Source organism: Lissotriton vulgaris, unplaced genomic scaffold (genome assembly GCF_964263255.1).
Source record: "Lissotriton vulgaris unplaced genomic scaffold, aLisVul1.2 SCAFFOLD_1301, whole genome shotgun sequence".
In the NCBI taxonomy this organism is placed as follows: domain Eukaryota; kingdom Metazoa; phylum Chordata; class Amphibia; order Caudata; family Salamandridae; genus Lissotriton; species Lissotriton vulgaris.
Window position 1 is genome coordinate 199,086 of NW_028255132.1, and position 21,017 is coordinate 220,102.

The following is a 21,017-nucleotide window of genomic DNA, read 5'->3' on the forward strand; positions in this document are numbered from 1 at the left end:
TTCTCTTCTGGGTGAACTTTACAAATGTTATGTTACATGGTTATTTTTCGGTACCTGCATCGCAAAGGTCACCTTATCACCACTTTGACTTTTATGGTCACTGTCACTATTCTACTTCTGGATATTCAGTAGATACAATGGCTCATTTTTCACAGAACTGCATTGGTGCATCTTGAGGTGGTCTTTCTGCTACTCTATTCCTATGGTACCTGTAACGGATCACTGACAAAATATCGACCTACAAAATATCGACCTACAGGAATATCGAGTCAAAAATATCGAGGGCAAGAATTTAAACATCCTATCTACAACATGGTAAGTACAAAAATATCGAAAAAATAATAATTTTCCTTTTAAAATATAAATGTAAAATAAAGTAAATAACACTAATAAATAAAATCTACATAGTTAAAAGTATCTAATAATGTTTAAAATTATTAAATAATACATATATAATAATAATACATTAATTAAATATATACAGTAAATATATAATATATATGTACTGAACAATAAGTTGTAATCATTATTTTACTAATTTATAAATTAATAAAATATATTCTAAATTACAAATACATTTACAAACGTAAAACAATAACAAATAAAATGTAAAAAATATAACAAATTAAATATACTTTTAATATTTTTAAAATTAATTATATAAAACGTTGGATAGCGTAAGGGTAAAAATTACTATTCCCACTCCAGAGAGTGCAACAGTAGGGAAAGCGTTGGATAGCGTAGGTGTAAAAATTACTATTCCCACTCCAGAGAGTGCAACAGTAGGGAAAGCTTTGGTTAGCGTAGGAGTAAAAATTACTATTCCCACTACAGAGACTGCAACAGTAGAGAAAGAGTTGGATAGTGTAGGAGTATAAATTACTATTCCCACTCCAAAGAATGCAACAGTAGGGAAAACGTTGGATAGCGTAGGAGTAAAAATTACTATTCCCACTCCAGAGAGTGCAACAGTAGTGAAAGCGTTGGATAGCGTAGGGGTAAAAATTACTATTCCCACTCCAGAGAGTGCAACAGTAGAGAAATTGTTGGATAGGGTAGGGGTAAAAATTACTATTCCAACTCCAGAGAGTGCAACAGTAGGGAAAGTGTTGGATAGTGTAGGGGTAAAAATTACTATTCCCACTCCAGAGAGTGCAACAGTAGAGAAAGCGTTGGATAGCGTAGGAGTAAAAATTACTATTCCCACTCCAGAGAGTGCAACAGTAGGGAAAGCATTGGATAGCGTCGGGGTACAAATTACTATTCCCACTCCAGAGAGTGCAACAGTAGGGAAAGCGTTGGATAGCGTAGGGGTAAAAATTACTAATCCCCATTCCAGAGAGTGCAACAGTAGGGAAAGCGTTGGATAGCGTAGGAGTAAAATTACTATTCCCACTCCAGAGAGTGCAACAGTAGGGAAAGGGTTGGATAGCGTAGGGGTAAAAATTACTATTCCCACTCCAGAGAGTGCAACAGTAGGGAAAGTGTTGGATAGCGTAGGGGTAACAATTAATATTCCCACTCCAGAGAGTGCAACAGTAGGGAAAGTATTGGATAGTATAGGGGTAACAATTACTATTCCAACTCCAGAGTAGGCATGGGCGGAAAATCCGTTCCGCTCGCGGATTTTGCGGATTTTCGGGAAATCCGCAATCCGCGAGATTCGCGAATCTCCCGCAAAATCCGCAAATCCGCGAGCAGCGGATTTTGCTCGCACTGCTCGCACTGTTCGCGTGAGTTCGCGTGAGTTCGCGCCCCGCGAATAAGTGCAAAATTGCAGAAATACGATCTTAGCAAAACTGAAAGTAACTACTTACCAGGTTCAAAAGTTCAGGCTCATCATTAGTAGCCATTTCCTGTAGTGCTTCCTGAGGGGCCCCTCCAGAGTTCAGTTGCCAGTTGAAACTATTATGTGACCCTGCTCTGAACCTCAGAATAGTTACACATATGCCACAAAGGTCCTGAATTACAGCTAGGGGAGACAAGCAGGAGCCAGGCTGGAAGTTAAAATCCATTAATCAGCCCCTAATTCATTATTGTCAGTTGGGGCAGGGCAGGTGTTGTAACTAATTTTGCAACAATGAAAGCACTTAGCAAGTGCAAAAGATCACTAATCAGGGCGCACTAAGGAAGCAGGTGCCAGCTAAAAAAATATTCTGTGACACATTAATCAGCCCCAAATTAATTCAGGTCACTTGAGGCAGGGAAGGTGTGCTTTGCTTTGCCGAAAATAATGTACACTGGACAACCAGAGGGTGTGGTGATGAAACAGAGGGTGGCATGGGTGGGCCAGAGGGTGGCATGAGTAGTCAGAGAGTGGCAGTGGTGACAGAGAGTGGCAGTGATGAAGAAGAGTGTCCCAAACAGGCTGGACACGTAGAAACAACAAGTTCGCGAAACTTGCGACCCGACAGGTAAGTTCGCAATTTGCGAAAGTGTACAAAACCCTCGCTAACTGGCAAATTTCAAATTTTTATTTATTATGTTTTGGCTCTCAAAAGAGGGCCACATAAACATGTACATAAAACACAACACAATAGAATACAAGAATTGTAAAAACATACTATACAAATCGTGATAGGTACACTGCAAACCATCAGTCCCACAAGCCCAGGCCAGGACCACCTTCCAGAAGATTAATAAATAGCTAAAAATCCTTTAAAAAAGTTAAAAACATAGGCACAAAACATTTCATTTGGTGGGCAATAAAGTGCATGAAGAAAGTCTTGAAAAGTGACGATGCTGAGGCGTAGACAGATTACTTTAAGCCATCGGTTGCGCAAGCTACGTAACATAGGACAAATCAAAAGTACATGCATACAGTCCTGGTTATTCAATTTACATAAATTGCACAGCGGCGAGGTGCCATGCCATTTGGACAACAGCACATTAAGAGGGATTAAGTCATACCGTAATAAAAACCAGAACCTGCGTATGCCATGTGGTAAATTCCACAGGGCGTACGGTTGGGGCTGTTTCAACCTATAGGAGGAGATTAACGACTCCACGTTCCATTTGTCACCAACTGTTTTTTTATCGGTTAAGAAACAGTACTCCCACGAAGCCTCCTTAAGGACCTGTTTTAACTGCGTGGGAGTGTAGGAGAACAGTGCGCTTTCCTCCAGCCCCAAAATTTTCACAGCCCTTCTGAAATTGGCAACGAGTTTGGAGAACTCCTTGAAATTGCCCAAAAGTTCTTTTTTGAGCAAAGCTCGCAAGGTTCCTTCTCTCGCTCTAGCCAGACTGGCTACCCACCTTATTAAGGCGCATAGACCCTGCACCCAGGCACTCCTGAGTCCAAAATCCAGCCTACAGGCGGCCAGCGAACAGGCATTATTGAGAGTCGAGAGGGATCTAAGGAGTTTTCCCTCAGTCTTGTTGCAAAAGTCCCAATATTTTAACTCAATTATTTCTATACCATACAAAATGGTTGCGGGGATTTTAGCTCTAAATACTTCCAAGAGACTAGAAAAATGTCTTCTCCCCGTTGCCAGGTATAGGGACTTTAACCCGTTGCCATGGGCGAGAGCTTTGCGAGAGCAATGCTCTATATGAAGACTCTCGCTCATATTGGCCGAGAATATTTTCCCTAAAAAGGTATAACAAGTAACAACCTCCAATCTGTGCCCTCCGATGGCCCAACGAAAGTCTGTCGAACGGCATTTCTTTCGACCAGCAATACACATCACTTTACTTTTATTGGTATTGATCTTCATATAATGCTCCCTGGCGAAACCCTGCAAAGCCTGAAGCCGATTTGCCAGTCCCACGGGTGTTAAATCAAGCAATAACACATCATCGGCATACATCAGGCAGGCCATTGGCACCCCTCCTATCGATGGAGCGATCCCCTCGCTGAGGGACACAGCAGCAGGGAGGTCAGTTGTATATAAGGAGAATAACAGGGGCGCCAATAGACAACCCTGTTTAAGGCCATTCTGAGCTGGAATTTTGGCCGAAAGCCCCCTTTCACCCCCCATTAAGACCCTGCACCAGGTCTCAGTGTGCAGAGCCCGCACCAATTCCAACAGGTGTGGAGGGAGGCCCAGCATTGCCAATTTTCTCCACAGCGTTCCCCGATCTACTTTGTCGAACGCTGTGGAGAAATCAATGAATGCGGCGTATACCACTCCTCCTCTCACCTGGACATATTTATCTGTAATAACCTGCAGGGCAGTCAGGTTGTCCAGCGTACCATGTTCCCTTCGGAAACCGGTCTGTTCCAAGGGCAGGATATTGCGCTCCTCGACCCAATCGGAAAGAGAACTCAGGAGGCATTTCGCAAAGACCTTTCCGATGGAGTCGAGGAGCGCAATCATGCGATAGTTACTGGGACTGTCCCTTGCCCCCTTTTTAAAAATAGGAACCAGAATGCTTCCTCTCCATGAAGCAGGGACACATTTAGAAGAATGGCACGCCTTAAACAGGGGATACAGGATTTTACTCCAGGTCAATGGATCTTGTTTTAGGACCGTCATCGGAAGCTCGTCCGGTCCCATGGCCCCAGAGGATCGCATATTTTTTATAGCCAACTCGATTTCCTTCTCAGAAGGAGAGAAAACCGAGTCATCAGGGGCAGAATACGAAAAGTTATCAGTAACTAAGGTCCCATTTCCAGCATATAATTCACTAATATGGGAGAACCATAGATCTTCTGGTATAGCTATCGGGAGAGGGGCGTGGCGTGTACCACATCCCTTCCCAATAATTGCCCAGAAATCTTTAATGTTGCCATGTACAGCGGATTCCCTTAATTTAATCCATACCTCATCCTCCCTGTCCCTTTTGATTTTTTTCTTAAGTCTGCTTCTCTTTCTTCTTAGCCTAGAGATAACTTTCCCACGTTCCGGTACCCTATCAGCATACTGTGCACGGATTAGTTTGTTTAACTCCCTATTCAGATTACGGAGGGGAAGAGGCACTACCTCTCCTTTTTTCCTAAGCGGGGCGGATTTTTTAGCATTCAACAGAATCTTTGACATGAATGCCTCAAAGCAAACTATTTCACTTCCGTACCACAGTTCTATTTCCCTGAGTGTATCGAACAATAGCTCCTGGACCACATTAATGGCAGCATTATTCCAGAAGCATCTTCCAGCCTTTGGGTTGAAGGTAGCCTCTTTACCATTTAGAGCCCAGGATGCCGTATTCAGGGAATTTAATGAAATTGATAGTGCTAAAATACTATGGTCACTCAGAGTCGTGGGTATAATCTTTAAGTCAAGAATCAAGGGAAACAGGCTGTAACTGGCGATGGCATAGTCCAAAATAGATGATCCAAAGGGGGAATTGTGGGTATAATTTGCGGGGACGTCAGATGGAAATCTTCCATTTAATATGATACCATCCCCGATTGCAAGTTCTTTTAACAAAATCTTCCCCCTTTTATTTGTTCTTAAGTTTTCCGGGAAAAGCGTCTGGGGGATGCAATAAGTTTCCTCCTTAGCTTTATCCCTGAAAAGTGTTAGACTAGCATTTGATACTTTACAATTCAAATCACCAATTAACAAAATTACAGGGAAAGGAGGAGAATTTTTTATATTTTCCATATATTGGAGGACCCGCTTCAATTTATCATTAAAACCCTCCTCAGGCGGAATGTACACATTAAAAATGACCATGGAAAATTTTGTATTATCATGGTACATATTTTCCAAAGTGATTGTGTGAAAGAGTCTGGTTGGATCAATATAATGGGAGAATCTCCATTGGAACTTAGTTGACAGTAAACAGGCAAGCCCCCCCCTGGCATGCCCTTTTTTAGAGGGCGCAGCCGGTACTTCCAATACATAGAAATCTTTTAAAGGCATTAACCTATCTATGCACCATGTTTCCTGGATACACCATATATCGGCCTCCAGGGTGGATAAGAAGGCCAGTTTCTCCGGGCTACTATGAAATCCGGCCGCGTTCCAGGAAATTATGTTTAAGCTTGGGTTAAAGGCGGGGAAACAATTTGGGGTTATCCTTATTTTTTGTTGATAAAGCACTATGGAGCCAATTCCACCGGTTATTGTCATCATTGAGTGTGGAATTCTCAACTAGTGGAAGTGGCTTCACGTGTGATACAGAACGTTTTCCCCTGGAAACCCAAATTTTCAGGTCCCTCAGAGGAGAGGTTATCCAATTTTGCTCTCCGCCTCTCAACCCCTGCTTACCGAAAGAGTTTGGCTTGCCAGGGGTAGAGATAGGAAGGATATCAATTCCTAAACGTTGGAAATTTTCAGCCTGTTCAAGGATCAGATTGGTTATAATCGGGGAATAAAATTTCACCTGAATACTCAATGCCCGGCTACCCCCTAACAGAGATACCAATTCTATGTCTCTAGACTGAATATGATAGAGACATTCTACCTCACTAAAGCGCTTAAGAAGCCAGGCTCTATTCAATAGGAGGTCAGTATCAAATAATGGAACAAATTCTAGCACACGTACATCCGCAGTAGCCTTAGGTACATTTACAGGCCGAGCAAGAGGACAAGCATTTTCGGAGTCAATTGTTACCACAAAGGGAGCAGCCAACGGATTTAAAGTCTCAGATGGAAAAGAAAGTGGCCCTCCTGCTGCACTCCGAACCGGAGAGCATGGGAGAGGGCTTCCAGTTTGTGGAAAGTCTTCCAGGGAAGACAAGCTGCCTTGATCATTTTCCTCCTCCACTGAGGTTGAAGTGATTAAGTTCTCATCCAAATCCGCTTTTAAGGAAGTAGATAAAGGCTCCCCATTCCTTATTTCATTCTCCCTTGTCTCTGTGTATTTTTGGAAAATGATCCTCCGTTGCTTCTTCTTTCTATATTTTCGAATTGGTTTCCTCTTGCTGGCTTTGGTACTTTTTTGTTTTCCATGTTTTTTCTTTTCTTCGTTAAGTTGGGGTTTGTCGGCCAAGAGGTCTTTCCCACCATCCGGGACAAAGATAGGAAATAACTCCTGAGCCGTTTTGGGGTCAGGCAAGACTTTATCCACCTCCTCTATCTCGAGGACTATGTTCTTGATGCAGTTTGAAGCTGCAGTATGAGGCAACTCCTTATCGGGGACCAGAGAAGGCGGTTCATTATCCTTAACTAGTTCGCTTCTAGCGGCTTTGATTTCCCCCTCCGATGCAGGTTGTTCAGGTTGTTGAGGGGAGGAGGCCTTACCCAAATCCGGCACTTTCTGCAGCATTAACTTTAAGATTTGGGTAACTGATTCAAGGATACAGTCCGAGCTACCTACAAATTTTCCTAGAAGCATCAATATTGAAGCAAGAAGTTGTTCCAGCGCGATCATAGATTCAGAGATCGGCTTTTCTCGTGCCTCCACCATGGAAATGTTATCCAGAAGATTGAGATCGGGACTCTTTGATGAATTTAACAGGTCAGAGATTTCATGTCTGTTTAGTGACGGAGTGCTACTATACAACATTAGTCCTGATGGGGTGGCTCCCCCCTGAACTTTAAATTGCTCCAGGGATTCCACTTTAGCAGGGCTTATGTAGCGACCCCATAGTTCCAAGTCAATAGATAAAGCGGACAGATCATCTCCCGGCCTGTCATTCATGGAAGCCTGGGGGATCGATGGTATATGTACAGGCTCACTTACTATCGTCGGCTTCCCGACTGTAGGGTCCCGTGGGGGAGACCCTCCTATCATGAGTTGGGAGGCCCCCTGCTGGGCCTGGGGAGAACGAGGCTCAAAGGTGGTTGGTAAGTGTACTTCCGGTACCTCAGGGGCTTTGGAATCTGAGTTGAGTAGGGTAGCACATTTAGGTTTGTTACTAGCGGTTAGATCCCACAGTTCGGATAACTGACATTGACCTTTCAGAGGAGGATTGTTTATTGATTTATTTCTTGTGCGGATGGAAGGTAATTTCCGGGTGGATTTTTCTCCCACTACCCTTCCAGAACGTAAAGTTTTAGACATTTTTCACAGAAAAAGAGAAAAAAAGAAAAAAAAAAAAACACTATAAAATGGATAAAAGTCTGGAATGAAGTTGGTCCCTAGCGGGACAGGTAGGACCAGGGTGCAGTATATCTATCACAGTATTTACGGCGAATTACCCTTCTACTCAAATGGGCACAGACGCAGATAAATAAAAACTGTGCATAAGAGAAAATGTAAGGGTCCAGGCCCAGCCCGGCCTACCTCGGTCACTGAGGGCCACAGAGGGCCCGCCCTTTGCCCGGGCTTAGCCCGGCGTCGCCCGCGCGCGTCCCGCGATGCGCGGACCCTCTGCGCAATTGTAGGCAGGTGAGGGGGGCGTGGCGGGGAGTTGTTCTTGGCCCCGATGGTTTTGTGGGCTTGGGAGTTCTATTAGCGCTGACCTGCCACCATCCGCCGCCTTCACTCCTCACACGAGTGTTTCCCTGGCAGAAACACTGGCGAACACAAAAAAAAAAAAATCCGCAAATTCGCGGGAATTCGCGGATTTTGCGGATTGCGAATCCGCAAATCCGCAAAATTCGCGAACGCGAGATCCGCAAAATTCGCTCATGCTTACTCCAGAGATGGCAACAGTAGGGAAAGTGTTGGAGAGCGTAGGGGTAACAATTACTATTCCAACTCCAGAGAGTGCAACAGTAGGGAAATTGTCTAGGAGGGGACTTTGTGTGTGGAGTCTAGGAGGGGACTGACTCTGTGTGTGGAGTCTAGGAGGGGACTCTGTGTGTGGAGTCTAGGAGGGGACTCTGTGTGTGGAGTCTAGGAGTGGACTCTGGGTGTGGAGTCTAGGAGGGGACTTTATGTATGGAGTCTAGGAGGGGACTCTGTGTGTGGAGTCTAGGAGGGGACTCTGTATATGGAGTCTAGGAGGAGACTTTATGAATGGAGTCTAGGAGGGGACTCTGTATATGGAGTCTTGGAGGAGACTCTGTGTATGGAGTCTAGGAGGGGACTCTGTGTACGGAGTCTAGTACAGGACTCTGTGTATGGAGTTCAGGAAGGGACTATGTGTGTGGAGTCTAGGAGGGGACTCTGTATATGGAGTCTAGGAGGGGACTCTGTGTTTGGAGTCTAGATGGGGACTCTGTGTATGGAGTACAGGAGGGGACTCTGTGTGTGCAGTCTAGGAGGGGACTCTGTATATGGAGTCTAGGAGGAGACTCTGTGTATGGTGTCTAGGAGGGGACTCTGTGTACGGAGTCTAGGAGGGGACTCTGTGTGTGCAGTCTAGGAGGGGACTCTTTGTGGAGTCTAGGAGGGGACTCTGTGTATGGAGTTCAGGAAGGGACTATGTGAGTGGTGTCTGGGAGGGGACTCTGTGTGTGGAGTCTAGGAGGGGACTCTGTGTATGGACTCTAGGAGGGGACTCTGTGTATGGACTCTAGGAGGGGACTCTGTGTATGGAGTCTAGGAGGGGACTCTGTGTGTGCAGTCTAGGAGGGGACTCTGTGTGTGGAGTCTAGATGGGGACTCTGTGTATGGAGTCTAGGAGGGGACTCTGTGTGTGCAGTCTAGGAGGGGACTCTGTGTGTGGAGTCTAGGAGTGGACTCTGGGTGTGGAGTCTAGGAGGGGACTTTATGTATGGAGTCTAGGAGGGAACTCTGTGTATGGAGTCTAGGAGGGGACTCTGTGTATGGAGTCTAGGAGGGGACTCTATGTGTGGAGTCTAGGAGGGGACTCTGTGTATGGAGTCTAGGAGGAGACTCTGTGTGTGGAGTCTATGAGAGGACTCTATGTGTGTAGTCTTGGAGGGGACTCTGTGTATGGAGTCTAGGGGAGGACTCTGTGTATGGTGTCTAGGGGGGGACTCTGTGTACGGAGTCTAGGAGATGACTCTGTGTGTGGAGTCTAGGAGGGGACTCTGTGTGTGGAGTCTAGGAGGGGACTCTGTGCAGGGAGTCTAGGAGGGGACTCTGTGTGTGGAGTCTAGGAGGGGACTCTGTATATGGAGTCTAGGAGGAGACTTTATGAATGGAGTCTAGGAAGGGACTCTGTATATGGAGTCTTGGAGGAGACTCTGTGTATGGAGTCTAGGAGGGGACTCTGTGTACGGAGTCTAGTACGGGACTCTGTGTATGGAGTTCAGGAAGGGACTACGTGTGTGGAGTCTAGGAGGGGACTCTGTATATGGAGTCTAGGAGGGGACTCTGTGTTTGGAGTCTAGATGGGGACTCTGTGTATGGAGTACAGGAGGGGACTCTGTGTGTGCAGTCTAGGAGGGGACTCTGTATATGGAGTCTAGGAGGAGGCTCTGTGTATGGTGTCTAGGAGGGGACTCTGTGTACGGAGTCTAGGAGGGGACTCTGTGTGTGGAGTCTAGGAGGGGACTCTGTGTGTGGAGTCTAGGAGGAGACTCTGTGTGTGGAGTCTATGAGAGGACTCTATGTGTGTAGTCTTGGAGGGGACTCTGTGTATGGAGTCTAGGGGAGGACTCTGTGTATGGTGTCTAGGGGGGGACTCTGTGTACGGAGTCTAGGAGATGACTCTGTGTGTGGAGTCTAGGAGGGGACTCTGTGTACAGAGTCTAGTACGGGACTCTGTGTATGGAGTTCAGGAAGGGACTATGTGTGTGGAGTCTAGGAGGGGACTCTGTATATGGAGTCTAGGAGGGGACTCTGTGTTTGGAGTCTAGATGGGGACTCTGTGTATGGAGTACAGGAGGGGACTCTGTGTGTGCAGTCTAGGAGGGGACTCTGTATATGGAGTCTAGGAGGAGGCTCTGTGTATGGTGTCTAGGAGGGGACTCTGTGTACGGAGTCTAGGAGGGGACTCTGTGTGTGCAGTCTAGGAGGGGACTCTTTGTGGAGTCTAGGAGGGGACTCTGTGTATGGAGTTCAGGAAGGGACTATGTGAGTGGTGTCTGGGAGGGGACTCTGTGTGTGGAGTCTAGGAGGGGACTCTGTGTATGGACTCTAGGAGGGGACTCTGTGTATGGACTCTAGGAGGGGACTCTGTGTATGGAGTCTAGGAGGGGACTCTGTGTGTGCAGTCTAGGAGGGGACTCTGTGTGTGGAGTCTAGATGGGGACTCTGTGTATGGAGTCTAGGAGGGGACTCTGTATGTGCAGTCTAGGAGGGGACTCTGTATATGGAGTCTAGGAGGGGACTCTGTATATGGAGTCTAGGAGGGGACTCTGTGTATGGAGTCTAGGAGGGGACTCTGTGTGGAGTTTAGATGGGGACTCTGTGTGTGGAGTCTAGGAGGGGACTCCATGTATGGACGGGAGTGGTGGAGGGATTGCAATCGCAACTAAAGCGCCGATGGAATGCTCCATATCTCCCCTGACGATGTGTGTGGAGTCTAGGAGGGGACTCTGTATATGGAGTCTAGGAGGAGACTTTATGAATGGAGTCTAGGAGGGGACTCTGTATATGGAGTCTTGGAGGAGACTCTGTGTATGGAGTCTAGGAGGGGACTCTGTGTACGGAGTCTAGTACGGGACTCTGTGTATGGAGTTCAGGAAGGGACTATGTGTGTGGAGTCTAGGAGGGGACTCTGTATATGGAGTCTAGGAGGGGACTCTGTGTTTGGAGTCTAGATGGGGACTCTGTGTATGGAGTACAGGAGGGGACTCTGTGTGTGCAGTCTAGGAGGGGACTCTGTATATGGAGTCTAGGAGGAGACTCTGTGTATGGTGTCTAGGAGGGGACTCTGTGTACGGAGTCTAGGAGGGGACTCTGTGTGTGCAGTCTAGGAGGGGACTCTTTGTGGAGTCTAGGAGGGGACTCTGTGTATGGAGTTCAGGAAGGGACTATGTGAGTGGTGTCTGGGAGGGGACTCTGTGTGTGGAGTCTAGGAGGGGACTCTGTGTATGGACTCTAGGAGGGGACTCTGTGTATGGACTCTAGGAGGGGACTCTGTGTATGGAGTCTAGGAGGGGACTCTGTGTGTGCAGTCTAGGAGGGGACTCTGTGTGTGGAGTCTAGATGGGGACTCTGTGTATGGAGTCTAGGAGGGGACTCTGTGTGTGCAGTCTAGGAGGGGACTCTGTATATGGAGTCTAGGAGGGGACTCTGTATATGGAGTCTAGGAGGGGACTCTGTGTATGGAGTCTAGGAGGGGACTCTGTGTGGAGTTTAGATGGGGACTCTGTGTGGAGTCTAGGAGGGGACTCCATGTATGGACGGCAGTTGTGGAGGGATTGCAATCGCAACTAAAGCGCCGATGGAATGCTCCATATCTCCCCTGACGATCGATCATTGTGAAGCAGGCTCTTTCACTATTATAATAGGGCCTCAACACTCCTTCTCGGGTATTCTTGTATATAGACCCCCAGGTAGGCTGTTTGATTTCAGGGCTAGCCTAGTGGAAGCTACAGCACACCTAGCCATTAGAAAGACCAGATTCATAGTGCTTGGAGACATGAATGCTCACTTTGATGATCCCCTCGACAAGGATGCTACGGACATCAGGTCTGAACTATACTCCCTACAGTTAGACCTTAAAACTCATGACCCCTCACATAGACTAGGACACTTGTTGGACCCTGTCTTTGGGAACTGGACCGGAGTGCAAGTTCTTCCTCCGCTACCGGTACCCTGGTCTGATCACTTCTTAATTCCGATGCATATACGGGTATCTGAGACTGATTTAAAAAAAGACAGTGAACATCGCTACCGGTGTCGTAAATGGAAACATTTCTCCCTAGACACCTTTAACCAAATACTCGAAACAGGAGGACCTCCAGGAGGTTTAGACTGTGAAACAGCATATAATCAACTACAGAATCGCATTTTAACTGCCCTAGAAAGCACTGCCCCTATTTGAAACGTAAAAAACTCCAAGAATGTGAGGAAATCCACCCCGTGGTTCACTCCTGAACTCCAGTTAGCTAAATCTGCTTGTAAAAACTTGAACGGGAATGGCGAACCAACTTCTGCCCGACAATTAAAACTCAATATAAAAAAGCGCAAAAGGATTATTATAAAAAAGATACGAACCACCAAAGCCTTGCATTATAAAAATCGCATTGGGGAAGCAGAGAACTCTTCGAAAGAGCTTTTTAAGATCTTCAAGGAAATCTCTGTCCTAACCACTGATAACACGTCCCACACTGACTCGGTGGAAACGTGCAACAAAATTGCCAAATACTTTGCTGTTAAGATAACTGACATCTATGCCAACTTTTCTGGAAACCTGACATCTGGTCATGATTTTATAGAAAGTGAAGGAGCTAGTCTCATGGAGTCATGCCTACGATGTTTTTCGATCCCCCCTCCTGCAATACTCACTAACATCTGCAAAAGTATCAAATCGTGCTTCCCCCCGTGATCCAGCTCCTCCTAAGGTACTAGGAGCAAGTTTAACAGTATTGGAACCATACTTTAGGCATGTGCTCCAAGTTTCCTTTGCTTCGGCCTGCCTTCCTGAAGAGTGGAAGAAAGCTATTGTACTCCCAATAAAAAAGAAACCCAACGTGAGCCAGGACACCTTGGAAAACTTGCGAACCATCTCTCTGCTACCTTACCTAGCGAAAGTGGTGGAAAAAATAGCCAATAATCAACTCATGGCCCATCTGGAATCCAATAATGTCCTCCATAGCTCTCAATCTGGCTTTCGGTCGGGATACTCCACTGAGACAGCTCTCTTGAGAGCGACCGAAACTCTACGGGCAGGCGCAGATGAGGGTCATACCATGGCACTTATTATGCTGGACCTCAGTGCCGCGTTTGATACTGTAGCACATTCCATCTTGCTACAGTGTCTAAACAAAGCCGGGGTCACCAAGGCGGCACTGGGTTAGTTGAAGGCATTCCTCACAGATCGCTGCTTTCAGGTTCAGAGAGGCACCCATCTCTCAGACAGCATAGCCTTAGAACAGGGGGTGCCTCAGGGCTCTGCCCTGAGCCCCACCCTGTTCAATCTTTATATGGCTCCGTTGGCAGAGGTGGTTCAATCGTACGGCATAGAATTAGTCTCCTACGCCGACGATACCCAACTGCTTATCTCCCTGTCCCAAGCTCCCACCATAGCAGCTGCCAACTTCAAAACCTGTATGCAGGATCTTGCAGGTTGGATGAACCAACACTGCCTGAAGCTAAATGGCTCTAAAACAGAGGTTTTAGTGATAGGAGGAAAGGATGCTAGCTGGACTAAAGAATGGTGGCCACCCTGTCTTGGTCCTTTACCCACTCCTTGTAAGGAAGCAAAGAACCTGGGTATTTGGGTTGATCCCAAACTTTTTTTTGATGGTCATGTTCATAAAGTAGTAGGGAAATGCTTCGGGGTTCTGAAGACCCTCAACCGCACTCTGGACCTTCTTCCTCTAGAGGCCAGACGAACCATGATTCAAGCCCTAGTGACCTCACGAATAGATTACGGCAATGTGCTACTTTTAGGAACAACGGAAAAGAACATCAGAAGACTGCAGGTGCTCCAAAACACGGCAGCACGACTGGTCCTCAGACTACCCAAAAGAGCAGCCTCAAAACCAACCCTGGCCACTCTACACTGGCTTCCTTTAAAAAAGAGGATCTTATTCAAAGCGCTTCTAATGTGCTATAGGATCACCTCGCACAAATCTCCTTCTTACCTGACGGATCTGGCCGTCACCTACGAGCCTAATAGAACTTTACGCTCTAGGGGAACAGGTCTACTCAAAATCCCCCGGATATAAAAAGCCAGAATGGGAGGCCGTTCCTTTCGTGTGTTGGCAGCCAACAAATGGATCTCTCTTCCAACGAATATTAGGCTAGCGGACACAGAAACTAAATTTAGGAAACTTTTAAAGGCCTACCTGTACTCCCTCTAGTTTCCAGCCTCTCACCTTATCTGACTCTTTCTCCACAGCGCGGGGACACGCCGGGAGGGCGTCACCATGCGCTTTATAAACCCCTTTATTATTATTATTATTACTAGGAGTGGACTCTGTATATGGAGTCTAGGAGGGGACTCTGTGTATGGAGTCTAGGAGGGGACTCTGTGTATGGAGTCTAGGAGGGGACTCTATGTATGGAGTCTAGGAGGGGACTCTGTGTGTGCAGTCTAGGAGGGGACTCTATATGGAGTCTAGGAGGGGACTCTGTATATGGAGTCTAGGAGGGGACTCAGTGTGTGGAGTCTAGGAGGGGACTCTGTGTATGGAGTCTAGGAGGGGACTCTGTATATGGAGTCTAGGAGGGGACTCTGTGTGTGGAGTCTAGGAGGGGACTCTGTATATGGAGTCTAGGAGGGGACTCTGTGTGTGGAGTCTAGGAGGGGACTCTGTATATGGAGTCTAGGAGGGGACTCTGTGTGTGGAGTCTAGGAGGGGACTCTGTATATGGAGTCTAGGAGGGGAATCTGTGTATGGAGTCTAGGAGGGGACTCTGTATATGGAGTCTAGGAGGGGACTCTGTGTGTGGAGTCTAGGAGGGGACTCTGTATATGGAGTCTAGGAGGGGAATCTGTGTATGGAGTCTAGGAGGGGACTCTGTATATGGAGTCTAGGAGGGGACTCTGTATATGGAGTCTAGGAGGGGACTCAGTGTATGGAGTCTAGGAGGGGACTCAGTGTATGGAGTCTAGGAGGGGACTCTGTGTGTGGAGTCTAGGAGGGGACTCTGTATATGGAGTCTAGGAGGGGACTCTGTGTGTGGAGTCTAGGAGGGGACTCTGTATATGGAGTCTAGGAGGGGACTCTGTATATGGAGTCTAGGAGGGGACTCTGTGTGTGGAGTCTAGGAGGGGACTCAGTGTATGGAGTCTAGGAGGGGACTCTGTGTGAGGAGTCTAGGAGGGGACTCTGTGTATGGAGTCTAGGAGGGGACTCTGTATATGGAGTCTAGGAGGGGACTCTGTGTGTGGAGTCTAGGAGGGGACTCTGTATATGGAGTCTAGGAGGGGAATCTGTGTATGGAGTCTAGGAGGGGACTCTGTATATGGAGTCTAGGAGGGGACTCTGTATATGGAGTCTAGGAGGGGACTCAGTGTATGGAGTCTAGGAGGGGACTCAGTGTATGGAGTCTAGGAGGGGACTCTGTGTGTGGAGTCTAGGAGGGGACTCTGTATATGGAGTCTAGGAGGGGACTCTGTATATGGAGTCTAGGAGGGGACTCTGTGTGTGGAGTCTAGGAGGGGACTCAGTGTATGGAGTCTAGGAGGGGACTCTGTGTGTGGAGTCTAGGAGGGGACTCTGTATATGGAGTCTAGGAGGGGACTCTGTGTATGTACTTGCAGGGCAATCAATATAATGTCCCAAGCCTAACTTATAAAAGTTATCCCTGACAAACCATAGCCAGTGGATAGCTAATACACCATCAAGATTAAGATAGCCTATCATAATATCTGTGGTAATTGTTAGCTCTTCCGATAATCACATTTTAGCCCATAAAAGTAGGGGGGCAATGTTTATAGAATCTTCAACAAAGTCAAGCCCCACTTCAAAATGACAAAAGCTTGTACGGGCACTTTTTGGAGCCATCAGCAGCCTTTTCATAAATGTCTTCTCCATAGTTTGCAACTGGCTGCTGTTATGGTACCCCAGACACCTGCACCGTATGTTACCACCGGGACACATTTGGCTTTATAGATTGTAACAAGCTTGGTCACCGGTTTTTGCCCTAAATTGAATGCAAAGCGAAGAAGTCCCTCAACCACCCTACTTGCATTATGCATTCTTTATGTCACAAGCGAATCCCATTTCAGCTTGTTGTTATAAATATTCCCTAGGGAATTAAAACGTTTCATTTTCTCAATTCTCTTTGAGCCAACTGCATGGTTTCTGGTTTTGGTCGTTTTAGGTCCACAGACCATCACATACAATTTCACAAAATTGACCTTTAAATCCAGTGTTCAGGTATCACCTTTGTAGGACATGGCATAGGTTTTGAATGGGGCTGAAGGGTTCAAAAGAAACTCATGTTCCTAATCCATCATTTTCTAGTTAACTCTCCCAAACACTTGAACTTTTGAGATCCTGAGAGAAGGGATATGAAGTGGGGTTTTCTTTCCTTAATCTATGTTTGTTATTACTTTTGTACATCTTTTACTAAAATAGCCCCTATTTTTACAACAACAAGCTGCTCTCCACTAACTTCCGAACCATGCCAACTGCTTTCAAATCTCTAGGACCAATTTCCTCCTTCTGTTGAAGGGAACTTTCCTCGTTGTAATGTTTCAGTTATGTTTGGAGAGTTTGTATTTCACCAGAAGATTTTGCCTCTTGTGAGGTAATAGCTGCATTATCGGTCCTTTTAGTAGGAACACCCTCGCCACACTTAAATTATTGGATTTCCATTTTTATTTTACTGTAGTCAGGATTTGCAGATGATCTCTGGGCCTGTAGACTGTACAGTGTCATCATTAGTCTCAAACACCTTCTAAAGAGCAGAGGCAACATATAAGGGACTGTTGATAATAACCTTAATTTGTGAGAGTTTGTTAATCAATTGCTCCAGCACTTTAATATAAACTCCATGAGTATTATCCACCTGTATGTGCTAAGGGAAAATATTCAGATAAGAATTTTTAATTCTGTCTACATCCTGCATTACCTCGTCTGGTGGTCTATGGGCTCACATCCTGGTCTCATCCCTTTATAGGTGCAGACTTTGAATGTCCTTCTCTGTTATAGGTCAGGGCATGGGTTTCGTAGAAAGGTCAGTAAAAAGTAAATTACTCGTTCAGGGCTCTGCACTTTATTTCACCCATTCTCTTTCAACATGTTGTGGCCCAAATCTGCCATTTCAGCTGTAGCCTTAGCTCCTGGAAGGGGCTTTTCTAATCTTGTAAATTATTAAGAACAGGTATATGATCTGGTGGGGTATCTCTCCTGTCAGTTACCCAAGTGTAGCCTATTTAAAAATACTTAATCAGATCAGTTACTGCCAATATTGATAACCAAGGGCTAGATGTAGGTAATTCCGATTTACCTACTCTTAAATACAGAATTTTACCGATTCGGTATTTAAGAGTAGGTAAATAGGAAGGAGGCAGATGTAGGTAATTTTTATTTTACAATTAACGAATCTGTAAGATTCGGTATTTACCGAATCGGAATTTCCCATTGATTCCTATAGGCCTTGAAGCCCATAGGAATCAATGGGAAATACCGATTCGGTATTTACCGAATCGGTAAATACCGAATCCTGCAAGGGGGAACGGGGTGTCACTTTGACACCCTGTAGCACCCCAATTCCAGGCTTGTGTGCCATGTGGCACACATACATGCCCTAAGGGCATGTCTGTGTGTCACATGGCACAGGTGTACATGCACAGATGTGCATGTACACCTGAATTCGGTATTTTACCACCCAACAGGATTGGGTGGTAAATACCGACTCCTAAAGAGCCTGTGGCACTCTTTGGAGTGCCAGCTACGTCTGGATTTACCGAATCGGTAAATATACCGATTCGGTATTTTACCGAATAGGTAAATTTACCGATTCAGTAAATTTACCGAATCGGTAAAATATAGGCCCCCTACATTCGAAAACCCTAATACCGGTCGGTAACGGCCGAATTCGGCCGTTACCGACCGGTATTAGGGCTCCTACATCTGGCCCCAAATCTTTTTCAAGAAACTAATGTAGGTGTGTTACCCATGCCATTAATTAATTACCACAGATAGCATCAAATCATATGTTGGAGGCGCACCCATAAGGAAACCACAATTAATGTGTCTGACTCACAAACTGCATTTTGTTGTGTGTGAAGTAGTACCACCGTGGTACTACTCGTGAACTACAAAATACGGTTCACAAACTTGCAGCCAGGGACCTTCACTTCTGTCCCCCTTGTGTTTTCAGTGTAAAAGACCTTTTCCACAGTGGTGGCGATCTCCACATACTTAGCTACATGAATTAGTAATAAATATAGGAGAGACCAAGTGTGTGGTGGGAGAATGGGGAATATTTATTACTAAATGGGAGGGATTCAGCCCCATCCCAAATAGGGCACCAACTTCTGCAACAACAAGGTGATGGATGGAATGATTGAATTCATCTCAGCTGCTGGCAATGACCAGGGCTGCATTCCAGTGCATCATTTTTCGCCCACAATGCCACTCTAGACAAACACCCACCTTGAGCAAATTATTACCAGCCCTGCTCCTCATAGGAACAGTGAGTCTTGAACTGCCAGTCAAGACCTCCTGGAGGTAAGAGGTACAAAAGGGGGTGGTGATGGACGGAGCATCTGAATCAATCAAACACTCACACCCAGTCAAAAGATCTGGGTTTAATCCATCACCGTTCTTTAGCCCACTCTGCCACCCCAGTTCAGACATGGCTATATGCAAATCAGTCTGACCCTGTGCCTCATGGGAACAGTCCAGCCCGAACTGCAAAGCCATGTCTTCCCTGGACCGGAAACAAGCTACCGAGGACCGGTTTCTGGCATTCCAGCCGTCTTCAGCCCGGCTTGCTTGAATCCAGTGGCAAAGTGAGCAAGGGACTCACGTCTGAACATACCCTGCCACACTTATGGCGACCAAAAGCAGTTCTACGTTCTGTCCATCAACTGTGTTTTTTGCAATTTTCACCCCGAGTGTGCTGGGTATACTCAGACGTGAGTCCCAGGCTCTCCACACCACTGGAGTCATGCTATCCAGGCTGAATGAAGGCTGATAGCCAGAAACCGGTCCTTGGATGCTTGATTCCTGTCTGGGAAAGACATGGCTTGGTAGTTCAGACTGGACTGTTCCCATGAGGCACAGGGTCAAGGCTGATTTGCATATAGCCAGTGTCTAACCCAGGGTGGTGTGGAGTGCAAAAAACGATGTATTTAGGCCCAGATCCTTGTACTGGGGTGAATGTATGACATTGTTCTACATTCTGTCCATCAACTGTGTTTTTTGCTCCTACAGGTAAGAGGCACAAGCAGCCCCAGAATGGCTTTGCTCAACTTGGGGCTCGTCAGTAGGGTTTAGCTTGATTCTTTTGGCACAGTGAGCATGGAACCCATATCTATTGCCCTTCTGGTGATAACTGGTGATAACTAACTCTGTTCCATGTGCCCCACAGTTCCTAAGCTGCCCTTCACCTGACTGACTTTTAAATGGCTTTTCACAAAAAAACAGGTCATGGTGGTCAGAGTGGATGAAGTGGAGAAGAGAGTAGAAAAATAATTTGAAGGTAAGAAAAGCAGACAGGCTCCACATGCCCATTTGAAATTTTGTGTAATCCAAATTTCTTCTACCCCTTTGTGTGGCAGATGTGCACATTTTTAAACACTTCTTGGTCTGTGGGTATTTGACTGCTTTCATTTGGCAAAGTGAAAATCACAAATATTCAGTATAAGGCACACCAGAATGCACATTGGTGCCTGTGTTGTTTCTCAGTCCTGAGTCACAATTATGGATTTCATGCTTGTTATTTATTCAGTAGATGCAATGCTCACAGTTAATAAATAGTTTATTCAGTTCATACAAAAATAAATCTTGTTACTGTAAAAACGGATGATACAAATCAAATGTATTTTAGTTCTGATTCGCTTCTTCTCAGTGGCTGAAATTGAGCTGCCTGTGACTAGATGCTCATCCTCTCCAATTTCACATCAGATGAACACCTGGCTTCACTGAGGCCAGCTGATAAACATAGGCTCACAGAACCCTCAGCCCAGTGCTACCTGCTAGCATGCGATTGCTGGGTGCCCCATGGAGCAGCTGAAAAGTTTCACAGATTTCTCCTGGTGAAGCAGCAGTCATATCACCCATCCCATCTTAGCAGGGGCAGATGGTTTCAAGCCGTGTCGGCCACCGCCATTTTGGAAACCTTCATTCGTTCATCACTCAGTCCTGCAGGATTAAGTGTCTTCACATGGCACATGGGTTAGGCCTTCTCTATAAATAGGACAGCATGATTTACAAAAATATAAGCCTTGGACCAGCCAATGCTCTGCGCCAAACTACACAACAATGACTGACAATAATAACATTGTAAGTTACATTACAGTAGCCAATCACACTATTATTGAAAAATAAATATAAGTAATATAAAATACTAAATTGCTTCTTAAATTAGCAGTGCACTGAATTATAAATACTTTAGTTCAAAACAAATTACTCGGAAAGAGTCGACCCAGAAATAGCATCACACTGTCCCCCATTGGGAAGGTTCAAGGTGCCAGGGATCTATAAGGTTCATCTGTTTGAGGCCACTCTGAAATAGCACATATATTTCCA

General features: G+C 46.0%; 1 long non-coding RNA gene across 1 annotated transcript in view; it reads right to left on the reverse strand.

Annotated features, from left to right (window-relative positions):
• The window catches only part of LOC147659225 (uncharacterized), a 125,884-nt gene extending 104,952 nt beyond the window's left edge, over positions 1-20,932 (reverse strand). The window contains exon 1 of the long non-coding RNA XR_015307294.1: positions 20,462-20,932. This is a non-coding gene — a long non-coding RNA (uncharacterized LOC147659225). The remainder of the gene's footprint in view (positions 1-20,461) is intronic.
• Positions 20,933-21,017: the final 85 nt, after the last annotated feature.